At 39.0% G+C, this 20,171-nt stretch overlaps 1 pseudogene; it reads right to left on the bottom strand.

Moving 5' to 3' along the window:
• Positions 1 to 8,317: 8,317 nt before the first annotated feature.
• Positions 8,318 to 20,050, bottom strand: LOC139136527 (cytochrome P450 2U1-like; annotated as a pseudogene).
• Between the last annotated feature and the right edge of the window lie 121 nt (positions 20,051 to 20,171).

Below are 20,171 nucleotides of genomic sequence, written 5' to 3'. Positions count from 1 at the left end.
GAGACCTTGGCATCGAAAAATTAAAAAAAACCCAGCAGTTATGGAAACAATCAAGTTTACACTTTGATTCAAAACACAACTTATTTTTCTAACAAAAGACCATAATATATAGCATTCAGAAGGATAGCGTAGAACAATCACTGTCACAGTTTCATCTGCTCGGTAAATTTGAGAATAGTAGCCTACGTGTGCTAAAACGTCTTTCCGCTGCGATTGTAATTATCAGTACATGTATTGACATATATCTGGAAGTAATGGACAGCAATTACAGCCATGCATCGAAAACCAGACGAAATTTGTTGGTTTTTGTATTCTTCAAGGTCACGTTCATGTATTAAAATACCCCTGTTTCACTCTTTCGTTCAATTTTGGAGTAATTTGATTTTGTTTACACACTGAGATGGATTCAAAAAATGAGGAAAATTATAAAGGTTCAGGAAAATACCGACAAGTTGAAAGCAGTTTTAGCCAAATAGAAAAGATTAAGCTCAAATAGAAAAGGTATTAAAAGCTCGTCGAGATTTTGCTCTATTGTCCATTATGTGATGTTAATTCGAATGTGCAGTGCAATCTACTAGGCCTAAGCCCATGTACGTTACAAAGAACGGATTACTACTACCGTCTTTGAATATTTTGGCTTGTTGGTAAATATTTCACGAGTAAGGCTCGGGATTAATTTTCATGAATAACGCAGGTCATTGCCCTTCATAGACAAAACAAGGCTTTCCATGGCTGCGACCCAAGGACAATCAGTGGTGTCGGTAAATGTATGCAAAATATCAGCGAATCTTGAACGGTATCGACCGTTCAATCTAGTTCAACATGAAAATCACAAAGCGGAGCTCGAAGCTAGTACTAGTGCTCATAACCACAGTTCCTCAACTCATGAGGGACTGAGTCATAGCCCCTCTGTCGACGACCTGAGGGCTATCGGACAGATGGACAGACGGGCGAATGGGTGGACGGATGGAGTGATTGAGAGATGTATAAATACGAGTGTGTATAGACATCGCACATCGTCTGCCACCCCTTACGCTATGTCACGGTCTATATCGTGACAACTCGACCCGCTCGATCATCGACAATTATCGTGTTTCGTTCTTCATCAAGGACGGCCAACCGACAACATCACTATCACAATGGCTGTTTACCAATTTGTAGTATATATTTTTTGCTGAGTGATAAGATTTGTATCCTACCTGAGAAGCAACAGTGACCACTTCCATCATATGCACGGATGTAGAACGCAAGATCGCAAAAATTCTGCTCAGTCGATGAGCGGTTTACGGTAGACTATAGACTTACCCCAAGTCTGTAGGCATATGAATATCAAAACAAAGTAAATCGAAAGCAAATTGAAGCAATGTATTCTTGCAGGTTGTTGCAGAGATCGTTGGGTAAACGCGATGACCCAGCCAGTAACTGCTACCGAGAAAAACCAAGTGACCGAGGTCAGTCTGGAAGGATTACGCAAACCGTTCTAGTCCACGTCCAGGAACGTTGATGAGAACGAGGCCACAGACTGAAATACAAAAGCAGTTTTCGTGATTGTAAAATAAACCAACAGACAGCGCAACAACCTCCACAAGCCGTACAGAGCGTCCGATGCGTTAATATAAACTATATAGGGGCCTGCGTTAATATAAACTATATAGGGGCCTACATCGCTGACACAATACAGAGAATATTAGCATTCGGAAACATATCTTAGATTGTGCTTATGTCGGTAAAGAACATAAATTTACTCTCATCGAACAAAACATGGTCAAAATAGCGAATTGAAGGTGACCTTGCCAGTATTGATTACATTCATCGGATCACGCACAGTATTGTTTCTGAAGGCCAACAAATCATACAACGTGTTCAATACAGACTGCGGATGAGGTGTGTTACAATAATATTGCATTTGAACACAGCCTTCAGACAAATTAAAGAACGAGACAGGTAAAGTTACTGATGTTGAAATTGTAGCCAGATGGGTGTATTAGGGACATTATTACAGTGGTTGTGACAATCATTGAGCAAGCAAAATGACAAATTTCTCAAAATTTTCAAAGACTCGCCCCAGGAATCAACAAATAAATATTGATAACTCTGAATTACAGTGACCGGAGATGGAAGGTACGTGCATGCTTGGGACGACATACCACAATAGGCTGTTATATTATTACATTCACTGCCACGGAAACACGCATTAACTTGACGTGTTAGAGATCTACATGTTAAAATCGTCAACAATCTTAAACCTGGTATCTGAAAAATTAATTGTTTAAAGTATTTACCTTTCTCAGAAAGGATGTTAACTTTAATTCGCAATATCGATCAGAGAGGTCACATCATTATACAACGCAATACTACTGCAAATTAGTTGTTGTCTCCATGCAGACTACGAGGTGACCTTCCTCTGTCTGCATCCAATGCGCCGAAAGACTCTGACAATCAACCTCACTGATATTGGTCACAGGCACTCGTTGATGGGTAGTCTGCCTGGTCGATCACATACAATCACGATTTCTCACACAACCCGGTTTTTTCATGACGTGTGCTTGAAATATTTAGAACTACACTATCGTCCATCTTGGAGGATCGGAAATGTAATCATCTGCTAAAACGTCTCTCCCTGAACAGACTTGTTGCATCATCTTGAAGAAATTAGTCGCACTTTGAGGCCAGACGTAGTAAAACAGTGGCCAAGGACAGTTCGACCATATGACGTAATTTACAGAAAATTAATTGCTGCACGCAGATAAAACATGTGCCTTATTCATTATATAGCTCTCTTATTTCTCACTTTTGATAATTTTCCAGTATTATATCCCGATTGTAAAATTCGGTTTGTTGTTCTACCCCAATGCTATGTTAAAATACTATAAGTTTAAATTTGCAATTTTAGCTCCGTTTGTGGAATTGTATTCAATGTTATTGTTGGCTTCTGAAGTTTACTGTAGGCTGTCTTTATTTGTCCACAATGATTACAAGCGATATGATATTGCATATTGCACACAGTGTGTGTTTGCGAGGCTTACACTTTGTTCCGCAACATACTTGAGGGAGAAGAATAAATCATAAATGTGCTTGTTTTCTGGAACTAAAAGTACAGAAAATATAAAATTTACGGCTATTCAGTTGTTTTCTTTGAAATGCGACATCTCTTAAGACTTTTTTAAGAACAATGAAATGATTGTCAATCATGTTGAAATAATACACATTTCATTGAACAAGCCTACTGTGCTTCGTATAACTGTTTAACTGGTTTATCGGTTCATCGCATTGCCTTATAGTGCACATCAAGTGTTCGTTAGTCTCTCTTAAGTTGTGAAGATGTAAATTGTATCATCGTGATCTCATGAGCGAAGATGACACGTCTTGAAGACGTCGTGCATGAGCTGAGAACGCTCAGAACATTAAAATATATTGTACTATCCAGTGATTCCGCTTGGCCGAAGAAGGATTTTTTCCTGGATTATGGAATTTGATCATACGGAGAATGCCATTGCTTAATGTACCACCGCATCACCGTGTGTTTGGTCACCATGAAGACTTGGAAAGCTGCATATTTTTTATGTGACATATTTTTGTACTTTACGAGTGGCAGAGTGCTGTGCATGGTGCTTGACTAACTGAAATCTGAACTACATGGAACAATCAATATGAACTGAATGGCCTCGCGTGCACATTTTGTAAAGTACTTCTTGGGGTATTGCTTTTATGAAGAAGGAAAATGTGTCAATAGATGACAAAATTTGTTCCCGAATTTCTCAAAATTAGAATAGTTGGACGATAAAATGTTTCAAAGTTATAATATGAATATAGAATGTAAAGTACAGCTTATAAACATTGGAAAATTTACAGAATTAAAACTTTTACAAATCATTTACATTACATTGTTTTTATTCCCGAAATTAATCCAACTATCTAAATTTGACATTATCCCCACTGTATTACGCAATGAAAAAAAAGAAAAGAAACCATTTGAAAAATTATGATCCAACAATATCTGTCGATGCAAGTGCAAATGGCTGAGCAGGCTCTTGACTGGCAGAGGTCGCGTTTGCGTATAAATTCTGCATATTTCACATAAAATTGCCATGTAGAACGAGTTGACCTACTTCACAGTATCTCAATTCAATGCGCCCAAAAACGATACAATCATCTGTGCCGCGCCGTGTAGCAGCAAAATGAGTTCGTGACCTTTGAAGTACGCGTTTCAAAAAATAAATACCCATGGGAACCTGCTCACCACGCCACGCAACTCATGTACAGCTGACTATGGTGCACTTGTCAGGCGATGGTCGATGATTCTGGTTATTGCCTATATTGTCAAGTTCAATGCCTAATTTACGGAAACACGAACTCTGTCTAGTGTATTCGAAGCTCTGCGTACAGGTTGTGCACACGGCCTCTACCACGTGGTGTCCTGTGGACAGTGTGTACAAGCCGTCGGCCTACCACCGTACCGCCGGGAAACGCAGACCTATTGTACGCAGGAGCTAGCCTACTGCTCCTGATTTAACATCAATGCCAACATGGAAATCTCATGAAAAATTTGTCATTGTTGGTTCTGTAGCTAATACATCTTGAAAAGCAACTTAAAAGACACAGACTGTCAATACGTCGCCATAATATTATGCTGATCTCAGCGGAACCATGCCGGAATATAAATTCGCTGACACACACACAAGATTGAAAAGTGTCACTCTACATCTCATTCTCAGAGAAAAATGCATTGATCAAATATTATGACGCTAACCTTCGATAATCTAGCTTTTGGTTCGCTATGTCCAGAGTAACCCACACGATTCTTAAAGTCAAACGTCGACACGACGACATCAACAGTCAAAACTCAAGATTAGCGATCAGCGCGGCCGAGTGACTGAATTCAGAAATCACTTTGTGTAAAATGTTTTAGTATAGCGCCCTCAAACATACTTATTTAGCCTCCGATAGACTTATACAGGCCACAAATTTTCTTTTACTCATAACTTGATAAATTCGCAAAGCACAACCACCAAAAACTAATCAGTTCTTGCAAATTTGAAGAACAAATTGTGTGCGAAATGTGATCGGAATCTGCCAAGCCGTTTTTGAGATATCGTGCTAACAGACAGACAGACACACACACACACAGAAACGCCTAAACCATAACCTCGCTGCGCGCATGCGCACGCGAGGTAAAAAGTACACGTTGATTATTTCCCGCCAAATATGCTAATTTTCACCCCAGAGGTCTTATATCCGCAACCAAATACCGGTACCTCGCTTGACGGTTGATATTGAGGTAGAAGCGCTTCTACCTCCGTGCATACCAGAAATGTTTGAGGGCGCTCTTTTACATCTCCAATTCACAAAGATCGCAGAGACTGAATTATTTTCCAGACTTTTGCTCTGTAGGCCTAAGGGACTGGTCAGTTTCTTCGGCCTGGGGGGGCCGGTGGATTATTTTTTGCCGACGTCAAAAAGTGGCTGACCCCCCCTATTCCAAATTTTGAAAACAGGGTGACCCCCCCTATTCCAAATTTCGAAAACAGGGTGACCCCCCCCCCGGGGCGCGACATAGGTAAAATAAAAGGTGGACATAACGTCATATATATATATATATATATATATATATATATATATATATATATATATATATATATATATAGGTAAAATAAAAGGTGCCATGGACATGTCGTCATATAATATATACATATATACATATATATATATATATATATATATATATATATATATATATATATATATATATATATATATATATGTATATTTTACATTTTACATACCGGTATATTTATATTTTAAATAGTCATTCTATGTTTTAATGAAATTGTTGACATGTCAGTTGTAAGATAGGAATTTCAAAGTGTCAATCTTAAAGTTTGAATACAGTACATTTTGAATGAGCTGTATTTTGAATGAGCTGTGAATGTATTTCACACTTTCTATGCTTAACCAGATGTCCTGAACTGTTGTACAGAAATGGATGTCAATCATTAATATCAAAGAGGAAAAAGCAGTGAATCAAAAACTTTGATGGGTGTTAAGACTTGCCAACCATCCAATTAAATCTCCTGAGGAGCCATAGAGAGCTTTTTTAGCCAAATCTGATGTGTACAGTGTCTGAGAGGATCTTTTCTTGTAACATTGAAACCATAAAAGCACAGCTAATAATGACAAAAACTGCCTTTTTTAACTGTTATTTTGTTCATAAAAAAGCATCTTTCTACAGAAAACCTGTGAAACAAAGGAAAATAATTGTATCAATGAGAAGGAAAGATATCTTGTCATTTTTCTATCTCTAAAATAAGTCACTGTATCAAATATATATTGTGAAATATTTGTGCAAGTTGCTTTCTCATACTGAATTCTCATAGAGAGAACAGAATTTGTCATCCTTTTCATATGAAATGCAGATTTCATAATGTACACTTTCACTTAGCAAACATCAAGATATCTCTGATTTATTCAAGTATGGCGCCCGAAGGGCGCGCCGAAAAATATGAAACATCCTGATATCTCTGATATATATGCCTGGTATATTAAAGTCATGCACCTGAAGGGCATGCTGAAAAATGTCTGATATGTTAAAGTAATGCGCTTGAAGAGCACGCTGAAAAATATTGAACATACAGATATCTCTGATGTATGTATGCTTGATATGTTAAAGTTGGGCGTGCTGAAAAATATGACTGATTATTATAGTTACGCGCCCGAAGGGCGCGCCGAAAAATACAACTGAATGATGAAATTTGTGGCTGACACTAGCATTTTAGGCAATGATGAGCCTGTGTCAAAATTCAAAAACACACTGACCCCCCCTATTGGGCATTTCAAAACATGGTGACCCCCCCTATCACCAAAGTCAAAACAGGGCGACCCCCCCCCCATGAATCCACCGGCCCCCCCCAGGCTGAAGAAACTGACCAGTCCCTAATTTGGTTAAATCGCTCGATACAATTGATTGTTATGTAGATTTGTTTGATTTGCCACTTTGTTGGAATAAATTATCTTTTTCAAAAAGTTCTCGAGACACACTTTCCCTAAGACAAGACCACTAATTCACTGACGGGTAACGAAGATTGTTCGAGTGGAAAATAGTGTGGACCTTTAAGTTTTGATACCTGCATGGATCTTGTTTGGTTTGAACTTTAATTGAAGTATTTTTGTAAAGATGATTGCCTGCTTGAATCAAAATGCAGACTGTTGTGAATGATGGCTGTATCATTCTGTGGTAATATAAAGGGTTATAGAGCCCATGGAAATCATAGCAATCAGTGTGAATTTTGGCAAAAAAAACACCACTGAGGGCGCTATTTTCATCCGTAACTCAAAATTTCCATTGCCTTACGCACACGAAAAATTCATCAATAGTCAAGGTGACATTAACCTAACACCTGTCAAGAGGATTCGTGCTGTTCTCTGAACACTAACCTTTCCAATGAGTTATTATAGAGTGTGAGTATTCGAAGAGAGTGGTGGACACACATGAATGCTCACTCCTCATGGCAAAGGAGGGCTGTGTTTTATGTCATATATGTGGAATTGTAGTAGAAACTTGTGAAAGTATCATTTAGTGACGATACTTGTAAACAAACAAAAATACCGCAATTATACGGTGTCGCTCAAATTTGATCAGAATTGGTATATACCAGTATGGGTACCAAAGATCAACAATAAATATTGTTTCTATCTGTTCAGTGCAGGAAAATTCTACGTTGATGTTCTGACAATGATTTCTGCACAGTATAACCAGAAAAACAACAAGAAATATTTAAACCAGAAAAAAAAGAATGACAAAAGTAAATAAGGTCTGAAACTTTAGGTACTGGAGGTCAACTTTAGCAACATGCATAGCAGAAACAGTTTGTCCCTCTTAGTTGGACCATAGACAGTCTTCCCCCTCTACTGTCTATGGTTTGATCTGGTCTGTTAATATGTAACAGTTCATAAACAATGACAGGAAATGACTCAAGCCTGTTTCAGACACTGGCCATCACTCCTGCACATTTGCAGGATTTCCCTTTTTCTTACCTCATTTGCACATTTTTGACACTGACGTGTTCATTTGAACAAATTCACACCTCAACCCCTGCATCTACCTGTACACCAAATACTGAGATGGTAGCTTTGGCGGTATGGGAGCCTTTGTGTGTGACGGACATACATCCGCACATACCCACAAATATACAGACATACAGACATGCAATCAGATGCAAATGAACTGATTCAGCTCATACGATAACCTCACATTGGTACACCAAATGTGAGCTAAAAACAATAAACACCTAATAAAAACCTTTTTTTATGACAAGCATGAACAAAGATACAACTCTCTATTGGTTCCAACAAAAAATATTTGGTTTGCTTCTAAAAGCTGAAGGAAGACGTGAAGATTATTGCGATGTGTAATTGATTCCACTCTGTAAAGTCAATGTCTTTATTCACTCAAAAATCGAAATTTTGAAAGTAAGCTTATGTCATGAATAATAACGAATACAACAGAAAATGAATCTAGTTAAATAAACAACGATAATTATTATTATGCCTGAATGACGTTCATCTGATGACACGTCCATATCGTAATATTATTAGTGAGTGGAGTCAACACTGTCCCGTGCCAACAATTTCGTTAGCTGAAGCTGTTACTCAAAAGTGTACACTTTAGATAGACAGAAATCATGCAGTTGCTTTCTTTCATTTAGTTTTGTCTGCGAACTAAATTAAAGACGTGAAGATATGTAAAGATTTTTCGGTAAATATTCAAAGTGCTTATCAAGTGATACCATTAAAATACAGACACTAAATGATACACAAGGTCAGCGACTCTGACATCCTTGAACCGGATAGAAAGCAGTTTTCAGATAAAATGAATGTACCGAAATACCGTTATAGCTCTGACACTGACCTTGGCCCTGATATTGACCTTATCGTTATATGGAGAAAATACGCTGATGATGTTCAACTTCAAGATTTATGTGCAGCTTCCTACTGCTTTCCGGACAGGGATATCGAGTTTTTTGTTTTAAGTATCAGGTATGACGAAAGTATACAAAATCTCTGTAGTATTTCGCCCTTTCGAAATTAAGCCGTTAACCCTTGCAGGAAATTTATGTCGCTTGATCGGTAAATTGGAATGTAAGTTTGTTGATTATGTTAGAATGCACCCTGGGGACACATATCAGGACTCTAAAAGTTTTACAACATTATCCTGTCTACCGCTTGTGAGGGCTTGTTTTAAAATTCTTGAGTAAGAATAATTTTCACAGTTTTAGTTTCTCGAAAATCAAAAAGTGTATTTTTCCCGTCGAGTTAAAATAAGGATGGCGGCTATTTTGAAATTCTAATATCAGTAAATGTTCAGTAATTTGTTTCTCTAGTTCCAAACTTTTCATGTTGACTACTGATTTTTATTCGTGACTTGGTAAGTGAAGTGGTTGAAAGTTTCGTTGAGGAAAGTTTTAGAAAAAGTTGTGTTTTACCTGCGATGCTTGTACTACCTTAAATGTAAACATAATGATAGAGTTGAGAGATTCGTCTTTTGTGAGAAGTTGTTGTTGTTGTTGTTGTTGTTGTGTGTTTTTGAGGAGAATCTTGCAAATAGTCAATTTCTAAATTTTGTACCGGGCGTTACTACGTTTTACCATTCTATACTGAATAACACGTACTCTGATTTTTCAAAATTCTTTACATGTCATCTGCGGTTCTATCAACTGCAATAATTTTGAACTTGTCAGGAACGAGGACAAAGCCAAAAGGACCTTCAGTAGACGGAATGATGTCATCATCCGGGAACTTAAATTGGAATTGCTGGATGAGTCGTGTCAGAAAGAGGAACATTTCCATCTTTGCCAGCTGAGAGCCGAGGCAGTCACGTGACCCTGCAGTCGAAGAAAAGTTACAATATTTTCCATTGTTAAAATATGATTTGGTGCACATTTCAGAGGTTAAGCCAATTTGCGATATCTTTTCAATCAGGCTGTGATACAATTATAAGAAAAACGTTAAAAACCTGGAATAGATGAACAAGTATTTTATTGACAGAAGATGTGAGTATAAACACAGGATTTAAGGGACAATGTCGCTCATTTTTAACCTTTACTTGATGCAAGAATTCATTGCATATATAAAGTCGCACACCGCACTTTATAAATGAGGGCGCACAACTTCAGCAATGTAAACACCGTATGAATGCAAATAGATGATTTTGTTCTGCCTGCGTTTTCCGGAGTTTATGTCAATAAATGCCGCCACAAGATGAAAGCTGCTATATATCTGTATATTATGCCGTTCATACACAGGCCATTGAAACGTCTCTGAAACGGTTCTGGGCCAATACTGACACAGAAAGTTATGTGTGGACACTCCGAAATGGTTCTGAAGCGTTTCAGATTTGAGACGGTTTAGTCGGCCCGACCAGAGCCGTTGTAGGGATTAACTCTATCCGCAAATCGCTGTGTGGACAGACTGAGCCGCTTCAGAAGCGTTTCAAACGCCCTCACGCGACAGGTATTTGTAACATAAAACAAACAACAACCAATATACAATATTCACTTTCGCCATGGCTGCCGAACACAGTACTACATCTCGCGGTATACTGGTCCGACGAAGAGATAAGCTTGATACCAAAAACCCTATCAATTCGACCAGAAAAAAAGTCATTACGATTTGAAAAACGTCGAATTAATAGGAAATTAAAACTGCCGAAATAATTTAGTGGTCGAATTTAATTTGGAACGACGAGGATGAAATTTAAGCGAGACATTTTTGCCATGTTGAGACTGCTTCAAGCATGGACTGTAAATTTTGTGAGGTCGACAAATTTCGTAACAAAAAAACCTCAAACGCACGTTGGTGTCACATCAAAATCAAAGTGGCCGCGATTACAAACGGAACAATCTGTGAGACTGCCACCGGCCGCTCGACGGACGACACGTAAGTTGACATCGTGTGCCAGCCTGGAAATATATTGTAACTCCTTGACAGGCAGATGAGATAGTCTTATAGCGTTTGATGCATTGAAAGTTTGTAAAAATAATAAAAAATGACATCACCGATCATAAGAAACGTGGTGTTGAAGATAATAGTTTTTAAAAGAAGACTATGACGACCATATTTCTGTAAGTATTATCTAACTTTAGAAAACCAACATCTGAAGATTTACTTCCACCAACACTTTTGGATTTGTTCCCCTCTTTATTATAAGATTAGTCGAATTTCTGGAAAGTAGGTGTACATTTTCGATGTCTGTGTATCGTCTACACCGAAGTCATATCCGAAAGAGTATAATCAGTTCGCGACCGCGTAAACCTCTCTCTCCCTCTCTCTCTCCGGCATTTCAATGTTTTATATTGTCGACATTTATATATCAGTCTGAAGTTTCAGGTCACTGCTCATTGCAAGTAGTTGATGTCAATTTTTCCGTATCGGGCATGGTCTCTATCGTCACTCTAATTGTTAGTGTTTTCCTGTTATATTCCATATCAAACTCAAAACACAACGTGAACAACGCTGATAATATATTGCATATTTCGTATCGAAAACCGGTAAAGTTCGTAACTGGTGACATGTCACGCCCTGGAGAAAGTTCATCACCATCGATCGAATGTCCGTGGCGCTTTTGCTTCCAAATAGACATATTGAAATGCACAGGGAACTTCGCGGTATGGCAATTATATGAACTTTACCTTGAAGAAAGTCTGTGACTTTAAACTGGCCGTACAACCAACAATAAACATGGCGAAGCAATGATACCGATTTCAGAGACTTCGATTTTTTTTTCATTGCGACCTCGACCGCTGGTGAGAGCGAGAGTCGTCTATTTTTTTCCCACTGGCTATTTGGCTTTGAATTTTCAATTGCCATCTTGCGCTAAGTTAAAGCTAAAAACAAGACGGGCGTTCTCTGTAAATCAATAAGCCTTTTGAATATGAAAAAATCGGACATCTGAACCTCAACACGCAGCTTGAAAGTTGTTCTCCGAATCAGGACAGGGACATCGGCCCGGGACATCGGTGAGGCCGGATTTCACGTAGTAGCTATGGAAACCGACGGCTCTGTCTATGGTTCGTTGTAAGAAACCATGCGATGTACGCTCCCTTGGGCCGTGGAATTTCGCCGTATCGCCTCTACAGACTACACCGTCTATTACCTAACCATGCTATTAAACAATCACACGATAGTTCAGTAACATATATCTTCATTATCTACCGATCATCCACCGTCGAACACTTCGAAAACAATGGTCGCGGTCACGGATTCAAGGACGTTCACAAGAAGAAATTATCAAATAGTGGCGCGCAGAATTATTTTTACTGGTTTTGAGAACTTCTAAAATAACTTGTAATCTGTATATCTTCACACATCGAACCGATATTGTATACCTATCACCGTCGAGAACCGATATTGTATACCTATCACCGTCGAAGTTTATGTCTTTCACTGTAGAGTTCTTTTTATCCAAAACACATATTCAGAAGAGTCCCACAGAGCAGTCAAATGAAAGGATAATTGCTTCAAGCGAATGAAATTGCACGAAAGAATGAAAATCAACAGCACACCATGGACGTGATTAAAACAATAGAGCTTGTGAATAGGACTATTGAGTAAAAAGTGCCGTTTTTCTCGCAATTTTAGCAACTGTAACGACCCTTTATTCTTTAATACCTTTCCATAATTGAATTAAACTAGGTTTAGGGCTTATACACACAGTGTACACTGATGTACAGAACTTTAAAAAGTATTCTGCTGGTAACGAACAGGGGTTTACACTCTAATGGGCGCAGTAAAACAATGGTCACGTCCATAGATTCAAGGACGTTCACGGGGAGACACGATGGCAAATAGTGCAGTGTCGTAAAATTGCTTAGACTAGTTTTAAGAACAGTACAATATCTGGTCATCGGTGTACCGCTACCTGTGAATCGAAACGACAAGTGTAGACCTATAGCTTCGAAATTTTATGGGAGAGACACCACGACTGAGACCGACAGTAGCATAACAAACTATTCCCAATTGTTCGTCGTGTTTAATACAGACATCTCTGTAGGTGATTCTGGTTTCTCTTGAATCAAAAGTCCGACATTGACAAAATTGACATAAAATAAGTCCGAAAAGTTATGTTTTATTCAACTAACTGATTCATCTCCTTTGATATCCCCTATTAGCTACATGTAAACAGTCCGGAAAGACTGACATCGATGTCTCCCGGGCCCCCATTTCTTCACCGTTTTGCAAAACATCTCATCAGCCGGACGCATGGGCAATATCTTTGTACGTTGGTCAAAACTAATGACAGTATAGGTCAGGATGTAACATCGGTCAAAGTAATATTGAATATGGAAGACGAAAATGCTTTCATTGATTGACAAAAATGAGAGGGAACGAGTCAGTAAATATCGAACCATAAAGGGGAGATCGAGACTGCCATCCCCCATGATTAATCAACTGGGAACAAAATATATATTTCGATCAACAGACTTACACAACCAGAGACAGCATTTTATTCAGCTGTAAAATAAGTCACCGCCTTTCCTATAATAACACCCCGTTTGCGTTTCGATCTACTCTGCTCTGTCTCCAATCGGTATGGCCGTCCGGGTTTCGCCTGCCGTACTGACTGATACATGGTTATTTCTTCACATATTTTTTCATCGTTTGGCATAAAATACAGCATCTCTTTGGTGCACAAGGCAAATCAACGTTTAGAAGGAAAGTCACAGGAGGTTAGGTATTATATACCGTAGGTGAAATTAGAATGGAATGTTGAAGATGAAAAGACTTTTATCAGTCGACAAAAATTGCCATAAACCGAGAATTGAGATTGTCTATATGATTTATTAATTGGGAACAAAAATATTCGATTGAGTCATTAAGTTTGTGTTTGATTCGTTTTAAAATGTGTTCCTACATTCTTATCCGATTGTTTGTGTTAATAAAAATGTTTGTTTCGCCTCGGATATTTGTAGGGAAGTTTGGATTAGTGTGGACGGTAATGTTTTGTATGTGTGAGGAAAGCTTATGGCGAGGCGAAACAAACATTTTTATTAACACAAACAATCGGATAAGAATGTAGGAACACAATTTAGAAACGAATAAAACACAAACTCGACACAAAAACATTTGGATAGTTCGGTGGGGACCTCTTTCACATTCTTTACAGCCAGTACGACGTCGTTCGTTTCAGCCATCTTGTTATGCAGTATGCTTGGCCATACACACCTTTTGAACTCGAGAGGGCGCATTAAGACGTCTTAAATATCAAAACAATGGCTTAATTTTGTGAGTATGGACACGAGCGGACCCAAACTATTAATCCCCTGTGTTTACAAATCACAAATAAAGTCGCTGAAACGTTTCAATTTTTGCCTGTATGAACGAAGTATTAGTGTCCTTCGCCATATGAAAAGCATCACCAATCAAGATTTCATAACGAAAACTTGAATCAGGTCCAAATTTTATGTAACAGTATATAATCATTTAGTCATACACAGTCAGAGTTGTACGCTGTACCCGTTTTTTACAGTAAAAACCCTAGAAATCTCCACGACAAGTTTAAACTTGTCTGGCTTCAAGTAGAGGTTCAGTTACAATTGTATTTCTGTGTTTCAAGTAGTAAAACAGACCAAACAACTCTTCATATCAAACAAATAAAAGCTCCAAAAAAGATCGGCTTTGTCCCTTAATGGTGGGCATGTTTTAATTTGCAGAAATAACTTTGTTCTTTTTGCTGCAATGTTGCCTTAGGTTAAAACAGCCATTCTGTGCTTAACCCCATGAGTGCTGTAATTTTTCCCATCAAAATTTTAGTACAACATTTTACCAATTTTTATGAATTTTTCTGTAATTTTTTGGTTAATTGTGGACCAAAAGGATATCACATTTCATTAGCTACAGATTTTTATCAACATTTTGTCAAACTTTGAAAAAAATTGACTTTGGCATATTTCATAAGGGCGACAAAAAATGACTTTGGTGCTCAAAGGGTTACTATCACTACTTACCGACTGAAAACGGCATAAGCCGTTCACTGTTCACCAGTCTCCCCGAATCATCCAGAAACCTAGCAGGATCAAACTTCTCTGGATGCTCCCATAGCTCCTCGTTCATGTGCACAGCCCAGAAGTTTGGCATAACCATGGCTCCCTTCGGAATGTTGTAACCATACAGCTCAGCATCTTCCATCATAGACCGTGCGATACCGATTGGAACAATGGTTACTATTCGCTGAACTTCCAACAATACTGCTTCCACGTAAGGGAGTTTGGTTTTGTCGGCATAGGATGGGGTATTTTCAAGGCCAATGGCGTTTTTAATTTCGCTTAAACAATTCTCTTGGATGTCCTGGTTTAGGCAGAGATAGAGTAAGACCCATAGCAAAGTAGTTGCAGAGGTTTCAGTTCCAGCGGTGAAAAGGACCATTAAAGAATATTTGAGGTGGTCTGGATCTTCTGAGAAAGTGCTAGAGTTGTACCTGTTTGATGGATTTCTTTTGTAGTTTTGGACTTGACTTATATACCTCTTATAAACGACTCTTGAACAGTTTCACACTGTGAAATCGTCTCTGTATGTTCGCTATTGCCTTCTCCATGAACATACTCATTCGATTGTGCTCTGCCATCAGCCTGTGTTTAATGGGCAAGGGCAAAAGACACAACGATGGAATAAAACTGAGAATTGAAGACTGCTGAGTATTCACTGCTAACTGACGACTGATCTCTAGAAGTCCCTTGAACTCTTCGTCGTCATAATCGAATCGCTTCCCGAACAGCAAGTTACAGGTTATGTTAGAAACAGCACTCATAAGAACCTGACTCAAATCTGTCGGCGCACCGTTTAATTGTCGCAGAGTCTTCGCGAGATGTTGGCTTTCCTCTTGAATTCGTATTTCGGTCGAGTTTTTTGCCATTCCTAGCTCATGGAGATTCCCAAGCAGGATTTACGGAGGTCTTTCCATATTGGCCATGGCGCAAAGAGTATGCCTGCAAACAAGAATAGAAAAAAAAGGTTCTCAGTATAAAACAGTAAAGTCAGATTGCGCCTCGAAGACCAAGTCTCGGGTTCTCAATTTTTGTAATACTTTTCTGATCGACCACGTGACACTGTGTAAGCTCATGTGAAGCCCTTAAAATAATTAATAAAATTTTCACCAACTTACTTTTGTTAAAAATCGAAAATGAATTTTTCCCGTACAAATAACATCAGGATAGAGGCGATTTTCAATAATCTGTTAACTTGTGGTTATTTATTCTCTGGTATCGTATTTTTGCACGGTCTACTGGTTTTACAGGAGTTCAGCTTTCTGCAACTACAACTACAGCCAACTTCTTCCGTCACTTTTTGTCGACCTAGATCAGAGACCGCTGCACGCAGCCATTTCAAACTTGCAGGGGTGATATGACTCAAAGAGTACTAGTGCACCTGTTCCTTTAAATTTTCATTGGTCACAGGAATTGGTCGCTATCTTGGATTTAAATTTTCTTATTCTGCCTAATTTGCATCATATTTGACTCCCGGATTTAAAGTTTGACCGCTCGCTTGGCTTACCATAAATAATTCTAAATACAGTGAGGGTAAGGCCGCCTACATTGGTTACGATATGACTAGAGACACTGAACACGAACACCAAGCTCATGAGTGAGGAATATTGAAACAGAATATACAAGGGGCCATATGCCTCTGGTCGAACAGCCCTAGAGCATGGCCGCCTCAGCCGTTCCCAGATGACCTTCGAACGGAACACAGGTCTGAGGTCATTTATAATAATTGCGGAGTTTCTATTCACCCGGGCAAGAAGCTGCGCTGTAGGGCTATTTTGGGGCTTTATCGACATCCCCGACCCTACTCCATGCCAATTCCGAATACTCGAATTTCAGAATCGACCGAAGTTATGTCGTCCATTTCTATTTTCTAAGGGGAGAACCATCTGATTTCTGTGAGGGGGGGGGGTATGGAGGAAGTGGGTATGGGAGCAATTTTTTTCCCTTTTAGAGTGACAGCAATTTTTTTTCCTACAGTCAGACCTGCATCAATTTTTTTTCAAATGGAGTAGCAGTGCAATTTTTTTTATTGGTATTAAGTTTGTAATGCGTTTGTATATAAGGGAGTCGTCATTATTTACGGCCTGAAACTCTGAATTTCGAGTGATCCTCCCGCCCCCCTCGCTAACCATGATGAATTTAGTAACCTCCCTCTCTATCTCTGAAATTTTGACTGATCCCCCACTTAAAAAGTTAAATACCAATACATATAATTGTAATATTTACAAAATACAGCAACAGTAAAGACCTTTCAAATCCTGATGTACCCTGCTAGACTATCATCAGTTATCTCATGATGGTTCAAAAAAGGTGAACCCATCAAAATGAAATTCAAAGTCACAATAAAATAAAGATATAAAAGCTCACGCAGTATCTAGCCATATAGTGTATTGTTTAATTTGGATGGATATTATGACAGGGTTTTCACTAGGATATCTGACCGGGCAGAATTTGAAAGTACAGGGGGAGAACGCGGGGAAAGTGTCTGGCATGGAAATTTTTAAGATATTGATGTGTGCAATGGTGCAGTCTGGTGCAATCTGAGAGGTGTTTTTTTAATTTTTTTTACTAAGTGAAACTGTTAGAATACCCCAAGGGTGAGAGCACGAGAGGGGGTTCCCCCTCTCGTATTGGAAACTTTGAAATATTGATGTGTTTAATGGTGCAATCTGAGAGGAGTTTCAGTTTATTTTGCACTCAGTAAAACTGCTTGAAAATGACTGATATTTTTACATTTTTGCATGATCAGTGTTTGGGTCACAATATTCAACAACCAAACAATGACAATACAATTTGTGAAAACAGTTCTGTTTGCCAGAGACTGAAGACAAACGAATATACAGGAACGGAAAATCTGTGACCTTCGTGTGTCATATTTTCTCCAGCTGCCAGCTTAAAAGCCTGAATATGGTATGTTTAACTGTCAAAATGGTCATTGAACTGAGGTAAATTAAAACATGTTTCTGTGATAATAAAGGATGAATTCACAACAGTTCAGTTTTGTCCTAGATCTTGTTAAAATTTTGAGAAATTGATGTGCGCCACGGTGCAGTGTAGTGCAATCCGAGAGGTATTTTCAATTTGTCTTTTACCAGTAAAACTGTTAGAAGACCCAAGGGGTAGAGCACGAGAGGGTGCCCCCCCCCTCTCGCATTGAAAATTTTGAGAAATGGATGTGTGCAATGGTGCAATCTGAGATGTGTTTCAATTTATTTCGCACAAAAAAATTGAGTAACCCCGCCCCCTTCCTCTCAAATTTTCAGTAAAGCCCCCTGAAGTTTTCAATTTTTTTAGTGACCCCCTCCCTCCTCACATTCCTCCGAATACATGGCGAGACACCGGTGAATTGATAGTGCTTTGACCCTGGTCATGTGATCTTAGTCCCCAGTAAACCGGTTTGTTGATTGAGTGATTCGTCTTAATGGTGTTTAAGAACCAAAAATGGGGTTCCTTCATCAGTCGCTCTCTTGTTTTGTATCTCCTCCGCTTGGTTGTGTGATTATTAAGTCATCTTCGTCCTCAAAGAGGAGAAGCCAGATTAGTTATTGAGAGAGTTCGCCACTGTTGACGGACTCTATAATGAGCGATCCGGTGTGTGGTGTCATATTATAATTAACATGACCAAGCATCGATGTAAGTTCTCAGGAAAGATGTTATCTTTTGTGGTCAGAGAAACAAGGCTCACACATTTTATTTCATTATATTTGTTGTTCCTCGATTTTTCATTGTCATCTTGTACATCTTTCTAACATATTTATATTAAGAGAATAATATATTGGTTTTAACACTAGTTTATTGACTCCTGTTTTGTGTTTTAAATTTTCACAATTTACAGAAGTCAAATAGTCTCCTCTAGATAGTGCCTATGCCATTGAGATATTGCAACAGAAATCCTGAAATATGATTTCTTGGGTCAGAAAAGGGAAGGAAAACATTGAGTGTACTGAGGTGTAAAGTAGACCTATGTAGTGCATGTTTATATCATAAGTGCTGGGAAAAAAACCATAAGAATTGCTTGTGGTAAAAACATTTGCGCCACCTATGGCGGCGCGCCGGCAAAGAATACATGAGAATAAGGTTTCCAAATTTTGCTAATTTCTGGTGCATTGTGACAATTTTTTTTTCACTTCTGTCTGTTATGACAATTTTTTTTTCTCAGGCCATGACAGGATCAATTTTTTTTCCTTCTATCTCACCCGGTGACAATTTTTTTTCTCAAAATCCTCCATACCCCCCAAAAACATCAAATGGTTCACCCCTAAGAAGTTGATATAGAAATATACCGAGCGGTCGACAGCTCGGGGTCAATATTAAAAACCAGATTTTTATCCTCAGATGAAGCTTGTCGAAGGAACGCAACATCGCGACATTGGACCCAGTTACGGGACCTTTGACCTCATTGACTATATGGCTATTGGCACTCGGGTGTCAGTGGAATCGGATTTATGATTAACGCTTAATTGATCTTCTTCTAGCTGTGATATATCGCAGCGGTACTTATCGAACGCGCTAGGTTCAAGGGTCATCGCCATAGGAAGCTAATTTTCTGTTCTCTTACCTTTGTTATTAAACAGCTGATTAAAAAGTCCCTCTTGTACCCTCGAAGAGAACATGGAAGACTTTTTGATGAAAGCTTCTTTGATCGCTCGATTGCTGTTCAGAATCACCACTAGCTCCGTACCAAGTCGCACACTGAAGACGTCTCCATACACTTTAGCCCATTCCGTAAATTTTTTGTGAGGTCTTCCTCCAAGACGTAACAGACATCCAATTAAAGGCAGACCCAAGGGACCAGGTGGTAGGTTGCGTCGATAGTGAAGATACCACAGAGTTGTGGCTAATATGACGATTAAAACGAAGACAACACGGAGAAACTCGAACATAGTTAGAAGTCAATCGCGTTCACCGTGATATGAGGTAAGATTAACCACTGTTACTCTACTTTTCAGTGAGTGTGATTGGTTGTGGATGAATTAGTCTCGCATGCCAGGTGCCAGACCTCGAACCTGCGTCTGTGTTTGATAGGCGTACGAAGTGCGCCACCAGCGGCGGAGCCGCGAGTAGCCGCAGGTTACCTGTTTCTCGCAGCTGGCGGCTTCGCACTTCGCGGCGCACAATCAAGCGCAGACGCAGATT

Source organism: Ptychodera flava, chromosome 7, assembly GCF_041260155.1.
Source record: "Ptychodera flava strain L36383 chromosome 7, AS_Pfla_20210202, whole genome shotgun sequence".
Classification (NCBI taxonomy): domain Eukaryota; kingdom Metazoa; phylum Hemichordata; class Enteropneusta; family Ptychoderidae; genus Ptychodera; species Ptychodera flava.
Note: the sequence above shows the minus strand (reverse complement) of the source record. Positions and strands in the feature narration are given on the sequence as shown.